General features: G+C 37.5%; 1 pseudogene; it reads right to left on the reverse strand.

Moving 5' to 3' along the window:
• Positions 1–12,461: 12,461 nt before the first annotated feature.
• LOC112325438 (small nucleolar RNA R71) lies at positions 12,462–12,572 on the reverse strand (annotated as a pseudogene).
• Positions 12,573–15,120: the final 2,548 nt, after the last annotated feature.

The raw sequence follows: 15,120 nt of genomic DNA on the forward strand, positions 1-15,120 counted from the left end.
TCTGAAATTCTCCCCCCTCCTTCTTCTTGTTATCAGCCCGCCATGGATGAGAGAAGGGATGGGTATTTATAGTCCCATCTCTTATTAATTCCATTTTGGCCCCATCTTTCTCCTCTCTTTTTTTTTTTGTATTATAACAACATTTTGAATTATTATAAACCTCCCCCTCTTTGTATACTTCACATTCTTAAGGAATAGGTGGGGGTATTTTTCCTTAATCTGTGCTTCTCTCTCCCACATTTCTTCCTCAATTTGTGAGTTCCTCCACAACACTCTGACTAGTGACACTCTCTTATTCCTCAATGTTTTTTCACTCTGATCCATGATCTTGACTGGCCTGGTCTCGAGTGTCAAGTCTTCTTTTACTTCCATAGGAACTAGAGGTGACACTCGGGAAGGATCCACTTCCGCCCTTCCGTAATAGTGATACATGGAATACATTGTGAATCTTCTCTAGGTGTGCCGGTAGCTTCAAGCGGTAAGTAACCGACCCTATCCTAGTTATCACCTCAAATGGGCTAATGTATCTCGGAGCAAGCTTTCCTTTCATTCCAAACCAAATGATGCCCTTCCATAGTGCCACCTTTAAGAATACTCTATCCCCTATTTGGAATTCTAAAGGTCCCCTCCGGTTATCTGAATAACTCTTTTGTCTATCTTGGGCTTCCTTCATTCTTTGCCTGATCACCCTTACTTTCTCAGCTGTTATTTGTACCATTTTAGGACCCAGGAGTTTCCTTTCTCCAATTTCATCCCAGCATATTGGAGTATGACATTTTCTCCCATAAAGGGCTTCATATGGAGCCATCCCGATAAAAGCTTGGTAACTATTATTATACGTGAACTCTACCAACGGTAACAACTCTTCCCAGTTTCCCCCAAACTCTAGCACACATGACCTTAGAAGGTCTTCAAGTGTTTGGATAGTTATTTCAGATTGGCCATCTGTATGGGGGTGGAATGCCGTGCTCAGGTTCACCTCGGTTCCCAAAGCTCGTTGTAAGCATGGCCATAACCTCGAGGTAAATCTCGGGTCTCGATCTGACACCATTGATATGGGCACTCCGTGTAGTCTAATCACTTCGTTCACGTATAATTTAGCTAACTTATCTACGGGGTCTGTTATTTTGATGGGCAAGAACAGAGCCGACTTTGTCAGTCGATCTACCATTACCCATATAGCATCATTGCCCTTTTTCCCCCTTGGCAATCCGGTTACAAAGTCCATGACTATATTTTCCCATTTCCATTCTGGAATTGGTAGTGGTTGTAATTCTCCTCCCGGCCTTTGATGTTTTGTCTTCACCTGTTGGCATATCCCACATCTTGACACATATTCCGCTATCTCCTTCTTCATATTTGGCCACCAGTAATACTCCTTGAGATCCCTATACATCATGGTACTCCCAGGATGGGTTGCAAACCGAGATTCATGAGCTTCCTTCAATATCTCACCCTTTAAGGTCCTATTCTCAGGCACGTAAACTCATTTTCCCATCACCACCAATCTTCCTGGCAACATTTGAAGGGATAACTCTTTGCCTTGATTTTCCCTACACCCTCATCCGCCAACTGAGCTTCTAGAACTTTATCTCGTAACACCGATCTGATCTTCATATGAGCTAGTAGTGACCCTTCAGGACCCACACTTAATTGTATTCCCATCCTTTTCAATTCCATCACATTCTCTTGTTCCGAAGTTTCTGTATCACCCATCATTGCTTTCCCTTTTCGACTTAATGCATTCGCCACTACATTGGCTTTGCTAGGATGGTAATCAATTATGCAATCGTAGTCCTTTATCAATTCCACCCACCTCCTCTGTCGCATGTTTAATTCCTTTTGCGACATTAAATACTTCAAACTTTTATGGTCGGTGAAAATTTGCACTTGTGTTCCATACAAGTAATGTCTCCATACTCGTAAGGCAAAATACTATTGCTGCAAGTTCCAAGTCATGGACCGGATAATTCACTTCATGTGGCTTTAACTGTCTGGAAGCATATGCGATCACCTTCCCATGCTGCATTAATACGCATCCCAAACCCCTGCTTGAGGCATCACTATAAACAATGAACCCTTCTGTTCCAGAAGGAAGGGCCAAAACGGGGGCTGATGTAAGCCTTCTTTTCAACTCCTGGAAACTCTCCTCACATTCCTTTAACCAATTAAACCTTACTTCTTTACAAGTCAACTTGGTCAGAGGCAATGCTATTGTAGAAAATCCTTCAATAAACCTCCTATAATACCCTGCGAGGCCCAAGAAACTTCAAATTTCGGTCACATTTATGGGCTTCTCCCACTTTAGAACTGCCTCTACTTTTCCTGGATCCACACATATTCCCCCAGCTGAGATAACATGTCCAAAAAATATCACCTCTTTGAGCCAGAACTCACATTTATCCAATTTTGCATACAATTTATTTTCTCTCAATATTTCTAACACCTTCCTCAAGCGCTTCTCGTGCTCCAGATAAGAGCTTGAATATACCAGTATATCATCAATAAACACTACCACACATTTATCTAAATAAAATCGGAACACTTGATTCATTAGATCCATAAATACTGCATGGGCATTAGTTAACCCAAATGGCATTACTAAAAATTCATAATGGCCATAGCGATTTCTAAAGGCAGTCTTTTGTATGTCCTGTTCTCTGATTCTTAATTGATGATACCCCGATCTCAGATTATCTTTGAGAATACTCTCGCACCCTTCAACTGATCAAACAGGTCATCTATCCGTGGTAGCGGATACTTCTTCTTTACCGTCACTTTGTTCAGTTGATGATAATCGATACATAACCTGAATGTACCATCCTTCTTCTTTACAAATAACACTAGGGCTCCCCAAGGTGAATTGCTCGGCCGTATGAATCCTTTGTCCAACAACTCCTGAAGTTGGATATTCAATTCGGCTAGTTCTATAGGGGCCATTCTATAAAGGGACTGTGCTATAGGGTTGACTCCTGGAAGAGTCTCAATGGAAACCTTAATTTCCCTGATTGGAGGTAGTCCTGGTAATTCCTCTGGAAACATGTCTGGGAATTCTTTTACAATAAAGATATTTGTTAATTCTATGCTTCCTTTCTTTAATTCTCTCACATGAGACAACCAGGCACCCCCTTTCTAATCAGTTTTCTGGCCGTCATGATCGAGATTATGGAGTTTGGAATCACCCTCCTCTCTCCCCTGAATACTACCCTTTTTCCACTCACATCTTGGAGGTTTACAGTCTTTGTGAAACAATCTACTCGTGCTCTATGTCTACTCAACCAATCCATTCCCAGTATCAAGTCAAAATCATCTAATGCTAAAGGCATGAGATCCGCCCTTAACTCTACCCCCTCAATGTTTGGTATCACTCCTTAATGTGTATATTTTTCCCCAAAGGTGTATTAACTACCATTCCCACATTCAATCTACTTGGTAACACATTTAAATTTATAATAATTCGGTGGGCCACAAAAGAATGACTTGCCCTAGGATCAATTAAAGCATAAACTTGAATTAAACTCAATTGTAGTGTACCTGCTACGACATCTGGCATTGCCCTCATATCTTTCTGGGTAATGTGGTATATCCTGCCCCGAGTCCTTTCCTTATGGAATCTGGGTCGGCCTTTATTAGCACTTGTCCCCGACTGAGTAGGTCGTACAGGCCGATCAACTGTTGCTGACTGTTGCTGGCTTTGGGTAGCCATCCCCTGTCCCTATACTCCTTCAATGACTCTATATGGACATTCTTTCTTTTTATGACCCGTTTCCCCACAATGGTAACAACCTCTTCCCAAATAGTGGCAATCTCTCCATCGATGCCCTTCCCCTCTACAAATATAGCATCTTCCTGGTGTGGCTGAACAATCCTCGGGGTGTTTCTGATTACATCTCATGCATATTGGGTAGACAGGTCCTCTCTGCTCCATGGACCCCCCTATAACACTTGCCCCTTGGCGAGTCTGACCTCCCACGGATCCCCCAGCATTAACTCGTCTAACTCCTCCTGAACTCCCACCATGAACAAAACTCCCCCCTTTTCTCGATAATGGCCCGAATGATGACCCACTCTTTCCTTTCTTCGGAGGAGGATTCCTCCCTATAGGAGGTGTGAAATCCCTTCTTTCGAATCCCGTGGTCTGACTCTATTCACTTGTTGGCCTTGGTGTGTCATTCATTACTCTTTCTATACCCTGAGCAGCTCGCACTAACTCTCAAATCAACTGAAACTGCATAGCCACGAAAATTAATTTCAGCTCTTGCCTGAGTCCATCCCAAAACCGTTCCACTCGATGATGCTCAATGGAAAGATGGGTGGTGGCAAAGATAGATAAATCCCGTAACATCCTTTCATACTCCAGGATAATCATATTCTCCTGTTTCAGATCCAGGAACTCCTGCTCTTTCTCTTTTCAGTGCTGCCAGGAGTAGTACCGTTCCTCGAATTCTTCTCAAAAGTTTCTCCACCTCAATTCTTCTCCTGCCCTTCTTTCTCTAATGGTCTCCCACCAGGAGTGGGCACTCTCCGTTAACAGCTGGGTCACACAATCTACCCGGGTTTCCTCTGGCACCCGCATCTGGTCTATAACCCTTTCTGCCTTCCTCAACCAATGCCCTACTATTTCGGCATCTTCTTCCCCTGAATAGGCCGTGCAACCCATTTCTCACATACCTTTCACCCATTGAAACAGGGTGATTACTCTTTCTGCCCGAGGAGTGGAATTGGATGCACCTGTGGCCATCCCTGCTGCTACTGCCTTGACCATTTGCTCGAGAAATGTGGGGTCCGAAAAGGGATTCGGGGTGATCGTCGATGTCACTGGCGGTGGCCTGTCTTCTGATCCTTGGCCACCTAGTGTTTCAGCTGGCGACACTTCTATCCGAGAAGTGACATGGTCATCCTGATGTCCCCCTGAATCTCCCCTCTTTGAATGGGTCGACGCCACGAATTGATGGGAGGTAGTGCCCATTAATGGATCCCTTTCGGTTTCATCCCCAAAAAGTGAGTCATACTCTCTTCTTTGCACAGGGGACAGAGCAACCCTTGCAGCTTACCGTGTATGAGCCATCCTGCAACATTTTTCCAAAATCACATTAGTATTTCAATCCCTGAAACTGCAACCAAATGCTCTGATACCAACTGTAACAACCCCAATTTTACTATTAGTTTATCCATTAATCTTCCCCCCTATAAAGGGTAGATGAAGCATAATATTTTTTTTTACTCGGCAGAGTCTCCCCTATACTAGAAGATCCCAAGTTATCGACAATGTAGCCTGCACACATCTAGAATCATATCTCATCCACAATTACATCCATGTTTAGTACAATCAACTACATAATTCATTCCAGATTATGCTTAGGACCATAATTATTCCCAAACTCCATCTTACATCACACGCATAAGATTAATAATTAAAAGAGCCAATTCGAGCACGAAGATGTCATATATATATAACACAATATAGTTTAATATTCTAACATAATCTAGTACATTCTAATATTCTGATACATTTAATATTTCAGAAACAAAATATTACGAATATAATATTCTATACAGGTTACATGTTTACTACATGACAAAATTGCACCACAAATCCCTAAGTTCCTAACTTATACAAAAAGAGATCAAAGGACTTAAAATCTATTCCTGACGTGAATGGGAGGGACTTGCAAAAATATAAATTTTCCATATAATTAAAAACAAATGATTAAAATACAAGCAATTTATAGAAGAAAAATTAACAGCATATCTATCTACTTAAACCATATGAGATTTTAAATACAACCATAAACCCCTTTTAAGGGTTATAAAAAAATTTGTTTTTATTGACTACTTCTCCCCCTTCCATATCGAAAAAGACTATTGCCGACACCAATGACCTCCATTAGTGTCTTTAGCTGCCCGTCCCAGGAACAACTAATCAGTTTCATGAAAATGCCGACACGAACGTAACTGCCAATGTCAAGAATTCTTGACATCATTACCTTTCACCTCAGAAAAATGCTAATCAAGTCTATAAATTTTGATGATATCGACGTCACCCGCTGATATCATTAACTATTATGAAACCAAATAGTTAATCAAGTTTATAAATTTTGCCGATATCGAGGTCACCTGCCGATATCATTAACTATTCTGAAATCGAATAGTTAATCAAGGTTTATATTTCTCCTCCCACGTACCAGTAATGCCGACCAACTTGGTTAACATCATTAGCCTCCCATATCAGGGACAAACAAATCACATTCGAGAAACATTCATTATCAAGATTCGTTGTTACTATTCATTTCCTTCAAAAGAACCCATAAACTAAATCTTGTCCTCCGTTTCTATTTTTTTTTTTTGTCATTTTACCTTTCCTTTCCCCCTTTTCTTTTCCTCATCAATAAGCACCAAATTTTTATAGTTCAATAGTTAGTAAAAAAAATAACTATTAACTAGAGGAGATATAGGTACCAAGTACCTACCTGCTATAGACGCTCAACTTGTGTTCTCCTGTTGTTGTTGTACTCCTCCCGCGGTTCCTCCTGAAACCACAAACACCCATCATTATTCCATATTAGTCCACATATCACATGCAACAGCAACAATGGAAATAATATTCATTTCTCTTTTACCAATCTTTTCTTTCTCACTTACATTCCTCATTATTATCCTTTAACTTTTCAGCTCATTAGTAGTCCAAGTGGACATCATAAATTCAATTTCGATCACAGTTTATTCTTCTTGTTTTTTTTTTAAGATCAAGACACACTTTATGAAGGGCAAGAAAACAAATTATACTCTTAATATGGCTAAATTTTGCCGTTTCATCAACTTGGTCGAATCTGCCAAGTCCCGGCTACAACTTCAACCCTCCCTGGATTCTGTAGTTTTCAGGTCCAAATTCCTCCATGAAACAGGGCAACGAACCTGCCCCTGTTTTGCTAATGGAGAAAGTATCTCCGATTCATCTTCTATCCCAGCTTCCTGATCAGTCACAGCCATGCCTTCCCTTTATTCATGGCAATCCCGTCTCATTTTATGTCCTCTTAAGGTCATTTATACCATAATTAATTAAGCAAAGCATAAGTTCTTATTCCCTCTCTGCAGTATCTCAGCCGAGAACGTGCCCAAGGGAACCAAAAGTTCCCTTCCTCTCTTTTATGCACTTATTTCTTCTTCTTCTTTAAGGCACTTATTATTCTAATCCATTTAATCTCACTCATTTCTGCATTTTCCCAACATTTTATGTTAAAGAACCCTAATTCCCAATTCAAGAAAAGCATGAACTTCTAATCAAATTGAAGTTGATTTCATAGAAATTGGAATTAGAACTTCTTACTTGGATGGAAATCTAAACTTTACTTCATAAATTTTAGAAGAATCTTAGCCTTCTTCTCCTTGTATATAGCCGGCCACTCTTCCCCCTCTTTTCTTCACCAATTCTTCACTTTTCTTCTTGTTAATTTTCCACCCGATTGTGTTCCTCCACTTAATAATTCCAAGGCTTACTTGGGTTTACTAATTTTAGGTGTTTACTCCTAGTTTTGATAAAGGAAAAATCTAAAATTCTCCCCCCCTCCTTCTTCTTGTTATCAGCCCGCCATGGATGAGAGAAGGGATGGTATTTATATCCCATCTCTTTTTAATTCCATTTTAGCCCCATTTTTCTCCCTTTTTTTTATTTGAGCCCCCCCCGTTTTTTTTTTGTGCATTATTTTGTATTACAACAACATTTTGAATTATTATAATCCTCCCCCTCTTAGTATACTTTATTCTCGGGCTTCACACCTGCATATAAAAGGCATCGGATAACCTGAATAAACACTATATAGAACCTAAACATCAGCGAAGCATAAATGAGTAATTTCCTCCCTCTCGCAACACCAATGAAGCCTGAAATCATTATGTCTAGCCATCTGACCCATTAAACCCGAGAGCACTTCCATAGCCAGAACAAACAAGTAGGGAGATAGAGGGTTACCCTGTCTTAACCCTCCAGAACTAGCAAAGAAACCGTGAAGCTCTCCATTGATAGAGACCAAAAATCTAGTAGTAGAGACACATTCACCAATCCAATTAACCATATGAGAAGGAAAGCTAATGGTCTGAAGAACAACCAATAAGAAATCTCATCTCACCGAGTCATAAGCTCATTAGATCCACCTTTAGAGAGCACCTAAGAGCCCCCCCCCCCTCCATGTCTATAATAATTATGAAGAAGTTCTTGACAAAGTAAGATATTATATCACTAATATTTCTCCCTGCAAAAAAAGTTGATTGAAAAGGCCCAACCAAACCCGGGAGCACTCCTTTGATTCTATTAGCGATGAGTTTGGCAATGCATTTGTAAATGGTGTTACAACAAGAGATAGGCCTAAAAGTCTTTAATCTTAGAAGAGTTAGGAACTTTAGGGGTTAAAAATATAGTTGTAGCATTTACCTGCTTGAGAAGTCAACCTGAAGTGAAGAAAGACCGGATAACATTAATTGATGTGCCTTAGCTTCATAACTACCTATACATACACATGCCTTTTCAAAATAAATAAATAAAGAGAGAGAGAGTGTGAGGCTCTAGCTGGTCTACATATAGGTGATATGATTGCATTTTCAATTTCTCATCTATAAAATCTTATCTTCTTTTCCTTCATTTCTACTCAACCCATACATTCAACAGATATAGAAGTGTGTATAAATGGCAGGTCCCTCAAGTCATCACATAAGAAATATTTGTGTTTTCGGTGGATCTAGTCCTAGGAAAGAAAAAGAGTTTTTAGAATCAGCAAATCATCTTGGTCAAGTACTAGCTGAGAGAAAGATTCATTTAGTGTATGGGGGAGGCAGCCTTGGGTTAATGGGGGGTGTGTCAATAGCTGCATTTTTTGGAGGCAGACAAGTTTTGGGGGTCGTCCCTAAAGCTTTTAGCAAAAAGGGACATCATTGGAAAAACAATTAGAGAGGAACTACAGGTCTCCAGAATGTCTGATCGAATGAATGCAATATTTAACCATGCTAACGCCTTCATTGCCTTACCATGTGGTCTGGGCACATTAGAAAGGATCTTTTATATTTCCTCTTGAGCCCAACTGCACATTCACCATAAACCTATAGGTTTGTTAAATGTTAATGGTTTTTATGATAATTTGTTGTCTTTTCTTGATCAAGCTGTGGAACATGAATTTCTAACATTTTCGGCATGACAAATCATAATCTCTGCTGCTACTGCTGAACAATTGATTGACCAACTACAATCTTTCAACCCTGTAATTGATCCCTCCATGAGTCGCATAAATTGGTCACCTATGGAAAGCCGTAAAAAGCTTAGATTGGATTTGAGTCTTCGTTTGTGAAACCTTGTGTCTTTTGGTTTTATTAATAGCATTTTATTTTGTTTTGTTATTTCTTATATTTTTTTAAGTGTGTTTCAGGTTTGTCAGTGTTCGTTGTTTCAAGTGATGTCTTCTATACTCTATCTTTCTACCTTAGGACATTGAGAACAATGTCTCGTTTTGGTTGGGGGGAGAGGGTAGTAGTTGACATATATATATATATATATATATATATATATATATATATATATATATATATATATATATATATATATATATAAAGCTAATTAACTAACTGTTTTTAATAAAACCATTTGACAAAACTATTATTACTAGGATGACAGAGTAAGGGAGAATTTTATTGACTCTCGAGACACATCTTAGTAAACATTTTCCAATGGTTATTTGCAATATTCATAACAAGGTTTATCATATACTTCTCTTCAAATATTTAGGTTACAAACTCTCGCATTGTTCTCACTTGATTCTGCTCATATACTCATTTAACAAGTATTCTTAAACCTTCATTTTCACACACACACTTTAACATATGATTGTGGGTTGCACATTGGATTATTACATTATTTATGTTTTTTTGTTAAGGTAACAACTAAGGGAAAGGGATAGTATATAATTTGCAAAAAAACAAAAAAACAAAAACAAACAAATTGATAATATTGATGATAAAAAAAACATAGATAAGTTTGGTTTCATAGCCTCCCTAACCTAAGCAATTAAGCCCGAAGGGGTGTTTTAACACCTAATACCCTAAAGTCAACTGACTTGGGAGCTATTGCCCCAAAGCTTGTTACATAGGTTAAGGAGAAAAGCTTAAGGGAATCAAACATTGCACTATCTACGTATCAGTATCTGTAACCCGAGTTACTAAGCTCGTAGGGGAGTCTTCCCTATACTGGGAGGTCTCAAGTTATCAACAATAATACTTCCTATGTCATATCACAACCCAATCCAATTATCATGGATCTCAACCAAACTCATCATCATCGACACAACCCATCTTATTCAATAATATTACAAGATTCAAGTTCACAAAAGAAAACATGCATAATTCAATTGCTACATATTATCATTATATAAACTATGTCATACATGCATAGTTAAAATAGGTACTTAGAGTTACATCATTAGATTAAAGTCATACATCTGAATTTACGAGTCAATACTACATTTTAAGTTTAGGAGATAAGTGTCTTGAATTACAACATAATTACAAAGCAAAAGATAACTAAGCTAAGATCACTCCTGACATGATCCCTATGGACTTGAAAATAACAAATAACATTTACATATAAATATAAAAAGGTAATAACAACAATAATAGGTAATAATTTTTTTTACACAAAATTTAGACAGACTTCTTTACAATATACATTTTCCAACTAATATCCTAATCAACTACCGAGAATAATTTCATCTTGGAAATCACAACACGACTAAAATGATTTTGAATGCCATCTTTTTATGGATCAATCCTCATTTGATACCAAGATATTCTTCTCTCAATATCATTAGTGATGCGAACCTCGTGATCACGTGGTCACGCAACCCACATGATATGATCCAGCAAAGGTCAAATTCAGATTTTGACGTAAAATGTGCAACTATCCAGTTTTACGGCAACAGTCATAATTCTCCATCCGACCGTTGTATCGATCTGAAATTTTATGTGGTGTCTCCTGACATATTTTCCTACCTTGGTTTAAAATTTCAGGTAAATTGGAGTTTGGAAAGGCATCGAAACATGGGTCAACAGAGGCTGTACGAATTTTGTTATTTACTTCCTTTTGACTTGTGGACTTTCTATTTGGCTAAGATTCTTTTCCTAAAACGATGTGGCAACTTATTTTGGGAATCTCCTAATTCTACAAAGATCTTTAATGAGCTGCAACATAGTTTCAAGTGTGGCAAGGATTCATAAATGTTTCAAAATCTTTTTCTTACAAGGATTCCTTATTCATCCTAGCTACAAAAAAAGGAAAGAAGATTTCAGAATTAATTCTACCTTCAGATTGGATTCTCCTAGCTTATATGGGACTTCTTAAGGGCAACAAATCTGATCCTATTATATTTAGGATATTAAATTTGAATTTATTATTGTTATTATTATTTTCTTCTTAGTTGATTTATTGTTAACATAAGTTATAATCATGAATACCTGACAACATTTACAAGTATTAGCATTATTCGAATAAGATAACTAATGTAATCATGTTAACAATTTATAATCCGATTGGAACCTCCTTTGTGTGTGGTTTTCAGTTGAGTAATAAAAAGAGTTTATACTATACTTGTTTGAAATACCATTAGTGTATCCTCTAACCTTGACTATTATTTTATCCTTGTTTAATCCTTATATCAATAGCACATCTCAAAGCTCTCTTCAACTTCTTTTCTGTTATTATCTATTTCTTTATTTGTAGTTTATACAGTTAACCTCCCTGTGGTTCAACCCCGCTCTTGCCGGGTTATTTATTACTTCGACACTCCTACACTTGGGAGAAGACATCAACTCTTTGGTCGTGTCAAGTTTTTAGCGCCGTTGCCGGGGAGGTAAGTTATTGTATAAATTATATATTTTCTTTTCTTTTCTTTTCACTTTTCTTTGTTTTTCTAATCTTTGTTTCTTCCTTTTCTTCTTCTTTTTTCTTTCTTTCTGCACTTGCATAAGAGTTTGGACACGCACATTAAGTGGTAGACTTTCTAGGAAATCCTCATCATTTTCAGAAAACATAGCTGAAGAGGATAATCAGTCGCTTCATAATGAGAATAATCGTGTTAGAACACTTAGAGACTACATGAATCCAACAAGCACAAGTGCACAATCATGCATAGTTTTTTCTCCTGATGCATCTCATTTTAATTTTAAACCAGACATTATTCAACCTTTACCTTCTTTTCACGGCTTAGATCTAGAAAATCCATACTTGCATTTTAGAGAATTTGAGGAAGTCTGTAACACCTATAATGACTTAAATTGTAGCATGAACACCATCAGATTAAAGCTTTTGCCTTTTTCATTAAAAGATAAAGCTAAAACATGGCTACAAAATCTTACGTCAGGATCCATTCATGCTTCGGATGAAATCAAGAACAATTTTTGAAGAAATATTTTCCTTCTCATAGAACAAACTCTTTCAAAAGACAAATCACCACTTTCACTCAAAAACCAAGAGAAACATTTTATCAGTGTTGGGATAGGTATAAAGACTTGCTTAATACTTGCCCTCATCATGGTTTTGAAACATGGAGATTGGTTTCACATTTTTATGAAGGGTTAACACCTAAAGATAGGCAAATGATGGAATTGATGTGTAATGGAACTTTTGAAGATAAAGACCCTGATGAAGCAATCACATGGACTTGTTAGCTGAAAATGCTCAAAATTGGGACACTACAGGTACTTATGAGGCACCGGGTAAAACTCAACCTTATACATCTAGTAGAAGAGGCATGAATAACCTTAGGGAAGATCATGACCTCCAAGCCAAATTTGCATCTTTAGTTAGAAAAATTAAGGCACTGGAATTGAAAAAGAGTGGTCAATTACAATCTGTTCAAGAAATTATGTGTCAAATTTGTGAAACTAATGAACACTCAATCAATGATTGTCCAACTTTGCCTTCTTTGAAGGAATGTCTCCATAAACAAACCAATGCTTTAAACAGTTTTCAAAGGCCAAGTCATAATCCATACTCACAAACGTACAACCCTGGTTGGAGAAATCAACCAAATTTCAGTTGGAAGAGTGATAACAATAATGCACAAACTTCACAGCCACCATTTCAAGCAGACCATAATTTCCAAAATTCTCATGGATATGCACCTCCTTATGCTCCACCTCCTAGAAGAAATCTTGAGAAAACATTGCATGCATTCATTGAAAAGCAAGAGACAATCAACACTCAACTTGCTCAAAGCATGATAGATTTTAAAGACACTCTTGCAAAATTCACATCTGCTCTTAGTTTTCTAGAGAAAGGTAAGTTTCCATCTCAACCACAGCAAAATCCAAAGGGGCAATAAAATGCAAATGCAAGTAGTTCCGGAAGCCAACACATGGATCAAGCCAAATCAGTCATCACTTTTCATAGTGGTAAGGTTATTGAAAAACCCACTCTTGAACCTTGTGAGAAAGATGATGAGTCAATCTCAGAGTAATAAAGATCATGTGCTCCAACATCGATTTGATTTTGTGTCAACCATTGTGTAAGCATTGTTTTATCAACACTTGGCCTTTTTAAAACTTAAGGTAGCGATAGATTCCCTGAAAAGATAATATTATGATGCTGCGGTAAATGAACTTGTAGTCGCTCAACATAAAGAGATTTTGATTGAATTGGGAACTGCAGCAGGCGCCAAACAGCCTTGCATGGACACACAAATCTACAGTTAAGATATGACTTGATCTCATCATTTTTATCTCCTTCAATAGCCATCCGACATCTATTAGACCCTTTGCTGACATACTTAAAAAGATATTTAATGAGCATTGTTTGACAAGATATCTCAATGTTTATGTGAGCATTGTATCTTAATATTAATTCTTTGTTATATGGGACAATGTAACAGTTTCCAAGTTCTGTCACATTTTTAAGAAAAAACCTTCCATGTTGTCCTTGTCGTCTATAGTACACAAATTCATTGTCATCAAAGATTGTTTGGCTTTTTTTCTTGGGAAACATTTTGAACATTTTCCATACTTCATGCATTTACCGTTTGGATTTGTGACACCGTATGGACCATGCATCATAAAACATGAAACAATTGAATCAACATCTTGAGATGAGCGACATTTAAAATCAGAACCAAGCCAAACCAGCAAATGACAGTGTGGCTTCTTTTGAAACTCAACAGCAAAAATATCTAGAAAGAAAGTGTTGGAGTTGATTTTTTTAAATTACCATGACATTAAATAAAAACCTTGAAAGTTTTTTAGTTTAAAAATAAGCATTTGGCAATACCTGCAATTGTACAACCAAATGGTTTTCCTTGTTTTATATAGGATAGCATATTAGAAAGTTTGGCATGGAAAATTTGTGTCACTGTGTCAAGCTTATCCTCTTGCTTGTAAGACCTTTCTTTGCATAGTTCTTTTCGAATCTCTAGCCAATTTGCATTGTAAGTAAATGTAATGAAAAGATTAGGATTTTTGTAAGCCCTACATATAGTCATGGCATGTTGGTAGTTGTTAATCATATATGGGCTCCCAGTTAAAGAAGAGGGAACAATAACCATTCCCTTTAAGAACAACTTCATGAATTCCTTTATAAACTTTAATTCTAAGATCTTTCTTATTAGCTCTAATATAATCAAGCCTATCTTTCTCAACATTAACAAACGCATCAACTAGAAACTGCTAGTACAATTGACCACCTTTGATGACGGTATTCTCAAATCCTTCCCTCTTGTTTATTAGATAAGCATAATAAGCTCTCATTGGAACCCTTTGGCATTTCCGCGAAGTTTTGTGCTTGTTATTTGCAAACATGATGTTGCGTCGATAGCCATCTTCTTCATAAAGAAACAAAAAAGGATACTGAAGAGCCATAAACTTTGGGTGCAACTTTGATATAACACACATTTTCTGACTTTAATTGAAACATAAGCAGACCAAATTTAAAATGGCTATAACTTCTTGCACAAAAGTCCGATGCAATCATGGTTGGACAATCTAGAAAGATCACGTTCTGAACTTGAAATCCACCTATATTAGTCTTGTTTTCCCATGCAATGGATGACTTCAAATTCGGGTTCAAATTCATTTACTGTTTTGACTGTAAACAAC

Source organism: Populus trichocarpa, chromosome 3, assembly GCF_000002775.5.
Source record: "Populus trichocarpa isolate Nisqually-1 chromosome 3, P.trichocarpa_v4.1, whole genome shotgun sequence".
Lineage (NCBI taxonomy): Eukaryota > Viridiplantae > Streptophyta > Magnoliopsida > Malpighiales > Salicaceae > Populus > Populus trichocarpa.